The sequence below is a fragment of the Primulina huaijiensis genome, chromosome 1 (assembly GCF_012295235.1).
Source record: "Primulina huaijiensis isolate GDHJ02 chromosome 1, ASM1229523v2, whole genome shotgun sequence".
Lineage (NCBI taxonomy): Eukaryota > Viridiplantae > Streptophyta > Magnoliopsida > Lamiales > Gesneriaceae > Primulina > Primulina huaijiensis.
Window position 1 is genome coordinate 14,796,867 of NC_133306.1, and position 11,460 is coordinate 14,808,326.

Here is an 11,460-nt window from a genome sequence, read left to right on the forward strand (position 1 = left end):
TGCATGTTATGTATATGTATTTGCTATTAACTATATATGTGTGTCGAGTCTTTAGACTCACTATGTGTGTGTGATGAAGGTGAGAATTTTGAGGAGGAGACTGGAGGTGTCGAACTCTGAGTAGGCTGGGCTGGATGTGTGCGAACGACCCGAGGACCACACTTTTCAGCACATCACGTTTTTACGAGTTTTGAGTAGACATGATCAGTTTTATACGTTATTATGTTATGATGATGATTTTCAGGATTTTACTCGTTTTATTTTGTTCATGCTTGGTTGAGGGCCGAGTTGGCAAATTTTAAACTGCAGTATTTTATCTGTTATTTGATCACGATTATTTTTAAAACGTGTATTTTCAGTAGTGCATGCATGCAAGAACTTTAGATTTAAATTTTCAAAATTAGTAAAAAAAATGGTAGTATTTTAAGCAGTAAATGTTTCACATATGCTCCCATAAGAACTAGAGGACATATGATTAATCAATTTCTATATGCTGCTTTTATTCTAAATTCGAACCCATAAAGATTGATGAAACCTTAACAGACAGTAGTTGGATTGATGATATGCAAGAAGATCTCAATATCAGTTTATTAGAAATATTTTCTAGGACTTAGTTCCAAGAACCTCTTATCAATTAGTTACAGGTACAAGATAGGTCTACAGGAACAAATTGAATGAAGATGGAACCGTAGTAAGAAATAAAGCAAGAATAGTGACTCAAGTATTCATGCAAGAAGAAGGAATTGATTATGATGAAACGTATGCACCAGTAGCCAGACTAGAAGCAATCATGATGGTTATTGCCTATGCCTCTAACAAGAACTTCAAAGTATATCAAACATATGTAATGAGTGAATTACTGAATGGACTATAGCAAGAAGAAGTCTATGTTGAACAACCACAAGATTTTAACAATCATTTATTACCTAATAATGTATATCGATTAAACAAAATTTTATATGTTCTAAAACAAGCTCCAAGAGCTTGGTATGAAACACTGACTGAATTTATATTAATCATAACGTCGTTACAAGTATTATTGATAAAACTCTGTTTAAATTTATCCAAGGAGATCATACACTATTAGTACAAATAGATGGTGATGATATCATTTTTGGATCAACTAAACCCAATCTATGCAAGAGGTTGGTTAAACTGATGCAGGAAAAGTTCAAAATGAGCATCATGGGTGAAATGAACTTCTTTCTAATACTTCAAGTCAAACAGTTGGATACTGAAATTTTGCCAGTTAGACAAATTACACCAAACAACTACTCAAAAAATTTGGAATGGAATCATATTCATCTGCAACAACACCCATGAATTCGTCAGCTAAGCTTGATAAAGATGAATAGAGAATATCAGTAGATGTAAAAATCTATTGAGATTTGATAGGATCATTATTATACTTAATTGCCAGTACACCAGATATTTCATTTGCAGTTTGTATGTGTGCACGTTTTCAGTCTAATTCAAAACAATCTCATTACTCTACTGCCAAAAGAGTTCTTAAATATCTTAGAGGGACACAAAATGTGGGATTATGGTATGCAAAGGACTCATCTTCAATGTAGTTGGACTATGCAGGATGTAAGCTTGACAGAAAAAACACAAGTGGATCTTTTCAGTTTATCGGAGATAGACTGATCTCCTAGTAGTAAGAAGCAAACATCTATTGCCACCTCAATTGCAGAAGCTGAATACCTAGTTGTGGGAAGTTGTTGTGCGCCTAACATACTTCCTCATTTAATAGAGTCTTTACAAATTATTTGATTTTCTTTATTGCACTATTAAACGACCTAATGATGTTGTCTTACACTTAATATTTATTAAAAATTTAAATTAAAATCGTGACACATGTTCTGACGGTTATCAGATCAAATCTCATCTGATATATTTCAAAATCTCCAAATTCATCGATTTATCTCTTCATTCTCTTGCTCAAAATATTCTTGCTTTCAAATTCTCACTTCATGAACATCTAATCTCTTTTCAAGTTCTTAACTAAGAAATATCTGCTCTTGCAACTCCTTCATTCATCATGAACGCTCTTGCTGTCGATTTTGATTTCATTTATTATATGAAAGATGCGGATATCACAAAGATCTTCAAGGTTGTTGAGTCATCTGTACTCAAGACTTTTCTCAGCTCCTCTCTTGATATCTATGTCGAAGAGCTCAATAATTTCTATGGTCGAGGAATCGTCCATGGTTCCTCAAGAAGCAATTGACAACATGAAACTTCAATTCTCTTCGACTAGTGAAGCATCAAAACTTCTGGGAATAAGAAAGAGCTAAAACTGGAATCAACTCCTAGCTGATGTTGTTTCTGAGCCAATCCTGGTGAAAGCGTGATCATTTGATGCATACAATGCTGAGAAATTTTTTGTTATGACATCAATCGCCTCGAGGATGAAGATCAACAGGTCAGCTATCATGTTCCAAGTTCTGAAAGCTATGATTCAAATTGAAAAGCTGTCAGCTGCTTCGCAATCCCACTCTGTATGTTGTTCGAAGATTCAGGAGCCCTACTGAATAATTCAGTCACATTGCACAAATACAAAGCCCTATCAGCACGCAACATTCTATCTCTCAGACCTAAGGAGCGCTGAATGTTTCTTCAACTAGAGTTACAGTCACCAAGAAGGAGAAAGCTGAAGAGCTACCAATTGGAAAGCAGCTCACTGAAAAGAAGGGTAGCAAGATTAGTGGACCTACTCCCAAGAGGAAACTTATTCTTCAATCCAGTGATTCTGAAGCAACTACTCCTTCTCTTCTACCCAAGAAAGCCAAGACTACCAAGGCCAGACTAGCACCTACACCAATTAAGGCCAATTCTCAGCTGCAAATAGCTCCCTCTACTGAAACTACTAATGCAGAACAGTCAGCTGAAAAGTTGAAGCTCATAGTTGTGGCGGCTCCCCCAGAAAATTCAACATGCCAACGGCTCTCCCTCTTCCTAAACCAGCTAAAGCAATATTCATTCGAGATTCAATTTTGTCAACTCAGTCTAGGTTACTTTCCTCCTACTCCTCATCTCCTAATAAAGGAAAGGCCAAGGAAACTGAATCAATTGTCTCAGTACCTGTTTCGGCTATTCAGACTCAAATAGACCTACTGATGGATGAGGTCAATGAATTTGCTGAGGACAAGATTAAATTTTTTGATAAATAGGTGGATTTTCGAACAAACAACTTTGCATCTAAACTGAAAAAGAAAGAGGTGTTGAAACGATTCATAGCTCTTGAAAAGGTTTTTCTCAATCAAGTCCAGACGAATATTATCACATAAGCACTTCAACGACGTGGGTATCTTCTTAATCTGAAAATTCAAAAGCTCTCCTCACTTTGTGCTGAACAAAGATCCAATGACGATTTAGCAGTAATCAAACAACTAAATATGGATCTGGTCTCCCTACAAATGAAAGTCAAATTCTAGGAAAATTATAATAAGTTGTTTGAACCAGTGACCTCTATGAGTAAAAAATCAAGCAGCTCCTTAGCTCAGTCAGCTCCCAAAAATCAAACTGAAACTGAGCCCAAATAACTACCTCCGGTCAAACCATCAGTTACTCCCTCCTCTACATCCATGATGATCATCTATCTATCCAATGTGGAAGAAGTTATGCAATTGATTGCACAACAACAAATTGAAGATACTGACAATGCCATTCCTCTCAGCTCACTCCCTTCTGTCTGTACCTTAAAGCAGTCTGATTCAACTGATTCTGTTGAGGATATCCTCTCACCAAAGGATAATCTACTTCTAGAGTCTGTTGAAATTGCCTTTATCGTAGAGATCATTCAAGACATAGTTGAGATAGCAATGACTGAGCAAATCAAGTCAGAATCGACTGATCTGATAGTTGCCATGGTCTATCACACATGATCTTCTACCAACAAGGCTCTTGAATTAGCTTGTTCGTCTTCAAAAGAACTGCATCCGATAAATCCATCCTCTCTTGATCAGGACCTTACTGAGGAAACAACATTAGATCATATCAGCTGTGAGGGCCCGTGATCCTGATTAATTTTTAATTATCAAACAACCATGATTTATTAGCGTAAACAGCGAAAATGAGTAAAAATTTTCCATTTTGGGCTACAGAAATTTTGGTATAACCTCTCCGTAAATGTGACAAACCAGAATAAAAAATAAAAAAAACACAAAAAAAATTAAACTCAAAATCAGAGTCAAATAAACTAAACAGAATACCAATAGCATGTAGAGCCGACCAAGCTCGATCACACCAAATAAAATCCAACACTCAATAATATAACCATACTGTAACGTTCTGAAAATTTGAAGGTCCACGTGAACCACATGCATGCAAGTTATGAAATTCCTTATGTATTTTATTAAATTGTTTTAATGCATTAAATGCATGTTTATTGCATGGTTATGTGTTTTAATTCATGGTTTATTAATGTTCATGCATAATGGCTTTTAAGTTGCATTTCGCGCTCGAACGAGGAACAGAGACCGGGGATATTTAGGAAAAATATCTTTATTGAATAATTAATTTTAATTATTTAATATAAGGTGTATTTAAAAGAGAATTTTGAAAATGAGCTTTGGTTGGGTATTTTTACTCGCAGGGCCGTATTTTAAATCGGTACGCAAATTTTATCGATTCAGATGACTTTTTGAGGGCTCGGGAAATATTTTCAAAAACATACCTAAACAAAATATTTTTCGAAAGTGTTATTAGGCTTGACGGGTTTATTTTATTGCTTAATGGACCTAAAACCATTTTTATCCCTTTAATTTTTAATTAAGGGCCCATTAGTGTATTATTTTATGACTTAAACCTAATTAGCTAAACCCTAAACCTATTATTCACTTTGTCCCTCTCACCAACAGCAGCAGCAGCAGCTTTTCCATTGTTCTTTAGCAGCCACTTCGAATTCTTCATAGGTTTTCAAGAAAACTTCCCCCGTCTCTCCGGTGCATGTACGCGACTATCTCAAACTTTTGAGAGTTCAAAAGCGCAAAAGAACGCCTTGTATATCTTTTTCTTATCATTCACACCATTTATAAATTGATATATATGTATTTGCATGAGGAAATATTTGATGTATCAAGTGGCGTCATTTTTGCAAAGGTTTGATATGAAATATTCTTTTTCATTGCATATAACTCACGCTATTGTGTATTGCATGACAAGGGCTGCTAGGTCTTAGAGTTTAAGGGCTGTAAAAGCTGAGATATGTGGTGTCAATGTGCTGGAGTCGAGGTTTAGTCGAGTCCTTGTGAGGGCCGATCGATCCTAGGGTGTTTATCTGAAGGTTGTGGCTAGGTCGGGCGTTCGGATGGGGACCAGCTGTTGGGGAGTCGAACCGAGCCAAAGTGCAGTCCTTAAGGGAGTTGAGACGTGCTCTAGTAAGGAACATCCACGGATGGTCATGATCTAGGAGTTGGTCGGGGCGCAAGGGTCGTGTAGGATCAGGTGTTTCTTGTTTTTGGGTAACTCACATGTGGCTGATTTCATGGGTATTAGGCGTGGGTTTGGTTTGTCCAGGAGTGAGTACTCGTCTTGATCTTGGTTTGTTAAGGGTTGGTCACGCTGGTTTTTGGTCTAGGATCGAATACGAGGTCGTGGGTGCAACTAGGGCTTCAGTGTATGCACGCAGAAAAATTCCAGCAACTTTCAGGCGTGGTTTGTAGGTCCTAAGGGGTCTGGAACAAGTGGTTTAGGGGCTGGTCGAGTATGCTTAAGTCATGATTTAAGTTGGGAAAAATTTGGTTATGTTTCGAGTTAATTCGGATTAAAACGGGACCCCGGTCCAAGTTTTTAAACGAATCGTTTAAGTTTGGTAACGCGTTCGAGTTTACGTCTAAGAAATGTTTAGAATTATGTTTTAGGTTGTTTTAAGGAGTTTGATAAGCTTCAGGTCGAAATTTTGAGGTTCAGGAGTAAAATGGTCATTTAGGGTTGTCAGGGGCAAAATGGTCTTTTTGGACTTATGTTGAGTTTTAGTCCTGAAAGCTCCCTGAATATGAATTTTAATGTTTTTAAATGTTTATGTTATCACATATATGACTTTTTATGAAAATTATGAAAAAAATGTTGCATGCTTGGTTTTAAAAAAAATTACGTATATGAATGATTTTGATAAGTGATAAATATGATGGCATGTTTTGAAGGATGAAAGTTGTTTGTGACTAATATGTATATGTATACGATGATATGTAAGGCCAAGGCTCAGTGGGCGGGTAATGTTGTCGCTGATGTCTCCGCCTCCGGGTACCGCAGTTATACGTAGATGGATCAATCGAATAGAGTTGATACGGTAGAGCTGATACGAAAGTCACAACTAACGAACTGAATTCAATCAAGAAAATGTATATGTATATGATGATTATGATTAGACATGTTTTGGCACGTTATGATTTTATACGATATGTTTATGTTTACGCTTTTAAGATCATGAAACATATGTTGATTAGCGGTACTTTTCACTGTTGCATGTTATATATATGTACTCTTATAATGTTACAGGTGTGTTGAGTCTTTAGACTCACTCGGTGTGAATAATGCAGATGAGCATGATGTTATGGAGACTTGAGGCGTTAAAGACTGAGTAGGCAGAGCTGGGTGGTGCACCGGATAACCCGAGGACTTTGCGTTTTTTCGCATAATGTGTTTATGAGACATGGGTTTAAAATATATGTATTTGGGTCACGGATGATCATTGTTTGTTTTATGCATTGTGATCTTTTATTACGTTCTTGTTTTAGCATGATTTGAAAGGGTATGCTTGAATTCTTTTAAACAACATTTTAGGGTTTGAGGATGTTAAATTGTTTTTAACTGCAGTTATTTTTATTATGAGGTTGGATGATCTTTTAAAAACATGATTAACTTATTTAAATGTTTTTGTGTGTGAGTATTTTTCGCCTTAGCTTTAAAAAAAAAAAGAAAAGAAAGAAAAATGTTTGAGTAAAATTTTAAAATGAGCAAACGTTTCACATAAAAATACACGAGGCATCTCCTAGGCAAATGACTCAATATATAGTATAAATATATGAGGACTCTGAACTCAAATAACTCATTGGGCTCTACTGGAAGACGCTCCGCGAGCTGCATCAAAACCACATGTATAACCTACTATGGAATCACAGAACAAATCCCAGCAGCCCCGAGGGACAGGAGTCAAACCCCAATACGAAGATCAAATAAATTACATCATATATAAATGACATGTAATGAAATCAATGGAATGCAATTCATGTAGGGTACCAAATAATATCGGTTGTCAAATTGGATCCAAAGCAACGATAGCAACAACTATGGCCACATGTGCCAGGGGTGTGACGTGTCAAATACGCCCTCAGCCCTGCACATCTGCGTCAAGGGAGTTAGTCTGCAGAACTACTCGGCCCTTCCGCTAGTCATCAGAGGTGTGACGCTTAAACGCCCTCGGCTCTGATGTCTAAATAATTCATTCAAGATTAAACAGAAATCTTGAAAACAACGGAGTCATGGCTCGATATGAATGCGTGCTCAACAATGCAAATAAATCAACAAACTATTCCAATAAATTTAAAAATCATATTTATTTTAATAAATGAGGAATAATCTTAAAAATGCATCCAAATAGCACAAAGAGCACATAATCACATAATTCACATAAAATCAATCCATTCACATCAATTAAATTACACGTCGTTATAGACGATGTAAGGAATCGATTAATTCGTACCTGAACCTTCAAATTAAATTATCACAATAATTTATGAACTCTTGGTGCTTCCTGACTAACAAAACATGTGGCGAATAATTTATTTTTGTCAAATAAATATTCAACTCTTAGCCAAATACAAGTTACTAATTCCATCTTGTACCTAAAATCGGTTTTAAGGTCATAACTCAACCAAAACGTAGCCAAAATATAATTATCATACAAGTTTGGAATCTTAACTCAAAATCCCATATTTAATCAGAAGACATCAGAAAATAAATTCGATCATCTTGACACTGATAAACGGCCAAATCCAGAAACCGTGAAAAATAAATTCTGTAACAGATTCAGGTTCGATACTTATGTGTAGAAAATTCATATCTAACTCATTATTGACTCAAATCAATATCAGCCAATTGGAAATGAACAATAACTCAAATATCTAAATTTTTCTAGGAGAAATCATTATTGGAATCTCAGTAGATTAATCCTAGAATTATAAGGAACATGCTGCTACTCACGCAATTCGCGGACAGAAGTCTGTAACTGAGCAGTTTCAGTAAAATGTGCATAACTTATTCATTCTTAACGGAATTTAACGAATCAAGTCTCATTCCAAATATACACATATATAGATCTAAAATTTTGATTCTAACTATAGGTCCTGAATCAACCTGCACAAAATTCATATCCTCGAATTACAGTAGCCATTATACACAGCTCAAACACAGAGTTTGATTTTGACACATTTTGGAAGCAAACTCATCTCAAATCTGTTTCTAATTGGAATGCCATTTTTCCAGTGGATATAGAGAGATAACAAATAGATCTACAAGTTCTATTTGAACCACAAGTCGAGATTCTTAGTGCACAATACATATAAACACGAAACTATAAAGCAAAAGCTGTAAACTCATTACAGAACCCAATAAGAATTCCATGAACAAAAATTGAACCTCTAGCCTAGAGATTACCTTCAATCAAATCCTATAAAGTATAAACTGAAATAGAGTTGAAAATGAGATCTTCAAGCCCTATAGTACAAAAGTAAAGCAAGAAGAAAGGCTGAAAATGGAGCACATGCTCGCGCGCAACATGTAGGCAGAATTGGAGCAGCTTAGACGAGCTCGATTTTTACTTCTCAAACTGAAATCGAACAAAGTACCACCTATACTAGCTTGGACGAACTCCAGCAACCTAATTTCTGGCAGCAAGAGGCGATGAGAAGCTGGTCATGTTGGAGAAGAAGATGGATGCAAGGAAAGAGGCGGGTTGGGCTTGTGGGAAAAAGGGTTTCTTCTTTTAGACATATAATAACCCACACATATATATATAAATGTATTTTATTATTAAGCCCAAAATGCTAGAATGTAACTCGGTCCAAATATTTACAACTCTCATGTGCTATTAAACTTTGATATGTAATTTAATATCGAAGTTGTATTTAGACATCAGAGCCGAGAGCGTTTAAACGTCACAACTCTAATTACTATAGGAAGGGCCGAGAAGTTCTGCAGACTGACACCCTGACGCAGATGTGCAGGGCCGAGGGCGTGTTTGACACATCACACCCTGGCACATGTGGCCATAGTTGTTGCTATAGTTTCTTTGGATCCAGTTTGATAACCGATATTATTTGGTACCCTACATGCATTGCATTGCATTGATTTCATTACATGTCATTTATATACACTGTAATTTATTTGATCTTCACATTGTTGTTTGACTCATGTCCTTCAAGGCTGATGTGGTTTGTTCTATGATTTCATAGCAGGTTATTTAGGAGGTTTTAATTCAGCTGGCAGAGCGTCTGCCAGTGGAGCCCAATGAGTTATTTGAGTTCAGAGTTCCCATATATTTATACTATATATTGAGTTATTTTCCGAGGAGATGCCTCTTGTATTTGTATGGTTGTATTCTTGAGTATTGGATTTTATTTGGTGTGATAGAGGCTGGCTGGCTCTGTATGTGATTGGTATTCTGTTTTGTTTATTGGACTCTAATTTCAAGTATAAATGGTTTTTTGTTTTTTTATATATTTTTTTGGTATGTTCTATTTACGGAGAGGTCATGCCGAAATTTCTGTAGGCCCAAAATGGAAAATTTTTACTCGTTTTCGCTGTTTACGCTAATAAATCCTGGATGTTTGATAATTAAAAATTAATAAGGAGCACGGGCCCTCACACTAGCTCCAGTTTGACTGCTATTTCCTCTTCTATTACAGCTTTGAAGTGCTGCAATCTCAACACTGAAGAAACCTTGGAGTCCTTTGAAGATAAGATGCTTAAAGATGTGTTGAATCTCTCCATAAGCTTAATTGATATATTTAGCCCGCTGGATCAGATAAAAAAGGCAAAGGAAGCAATTGCTACTCATCTTGGTTGGCAAATTCAAACCAACAACTTTCAGCTTTGCACCAAGATAGAGGAAGTTCAGGAAAATTCCAACTCTACGCTTGACGTAATTAGCTCACAACTGACCTCTGTTCTCAATCATCTCATGTCTTCGGCGGTTGACAAAAATGGGAAAATCGGTATTGAGAAAGAGTAAAATTCAACTAGCTCCAATCAGTTTAGAAGATGATTTGTTCACTTTAGTCAGTTTGCTATTCAGGCAGTTTGGCAGTCAGTTTTAAATTTTATGCGATTAGAATTCAATACTTATTCTATTTTTATTTTGACATTGTTTTGTCAACCACCAAAAAGAGAAAAATTGTTGGAACATTTAGTTTTGGTGTTTGATAAAAAGATCACAACTATATTCTAGTAGAAACTTAAATCAGGAAACTAACAAATAGCAAGTTCAACTGAATAAGGGACTTCTGATCTAATTCTAACCGACATGCTATCCCTTTAAACAAGATCATTACAAGGACTTTATCGATCAGTGATTAAGAATGAAAACATAAAGTAATATAGCTTTTTGTTTATGCCCATCAGTGTCAAGGATCAGTGTAAAAGTCTCTGTCAGAAGCCATCTAATACCAGAAAAGACGATGAATCGGCAACAAGTACATTTGCAGTCATGAACGGATATTTTTGTACAACTTACCGGTAAAGTTTGGGACTATATATGGTATCGGTTGAACCATCCATCAACAAGAATCCTCGACGTAAAACAAAGCCAAATCTCTTCAGTTTAAGTTTCAGTTTCACTGACAGTTTCAGTTAGGAAGTGTTAAGTCCTAATTGAAGTGGGTAATTTCAAATCACTTGTAATTACAGAAATCTTTTAGTATATACCTTCTTTGAGGAAGAGGGGGTGACGTAAGAGTATTTAAGTCTCTGAACATCCAAAAACATTCTTGCATTTATTCATCATTTAGTTTATCTTCTCTTAACCACCCAACTGAATGGTCATTTGTTCAAATTAGTTTCAGTAAGCCTACTTCTGTAAAATTCACGCTGATTTACTTGCTGAAGACTTTATCGACAAGAAGAAAGGTTCAATATTGTTAACATAATCGAAAAAATTCAAAGAAAATTTATTCACCCCCTCTAAATTTCTAATCTCGATCCTGACACATGTACTTCAAAGATCTAAAATTTACGTGTGCTAAACAAGCATGCCAAATATCACAAGAATAAAAAAAGATAAACAGAATTCGTAGTTTTATTATTATCATTAACACTTAGCTTGTACATCACATCACAAAAGTAACATTTTTCAGCAAAAGACCCATTCTTTGATACAATATATGTGTTGCCCTCAATTACAAATTCAATTCATGCTTACACAAAGGACTAGAATATACAAGATTTTTTATAATGCCAGGA

General features: G+C 35.8%; 1 long non-coding RNA gene across 1 annotated transcript; it reads right to left on the reverse strand.

Moving 5' to 3' along the window:
• Positions 1-6,984: 6,984 nt before the first annotated feature.
• LOC140956438 (uncharacterized) lies at positions 6,985-8,888 on the reverse strand. Its single transcript, XR_012171473.1, has 3 exons — positions 8,780-8,888; positions 7,243-7,435; positions 6,985-7,107 (listed from the first exon to the last, which is right to left on the reverse strand). It is a non-coding gene; the product is annotated as an uncharacterized lncRNA (long non-coding RNA).
• Positions 8,889-11,460: the final 2,572 nt, after the last annotated feature.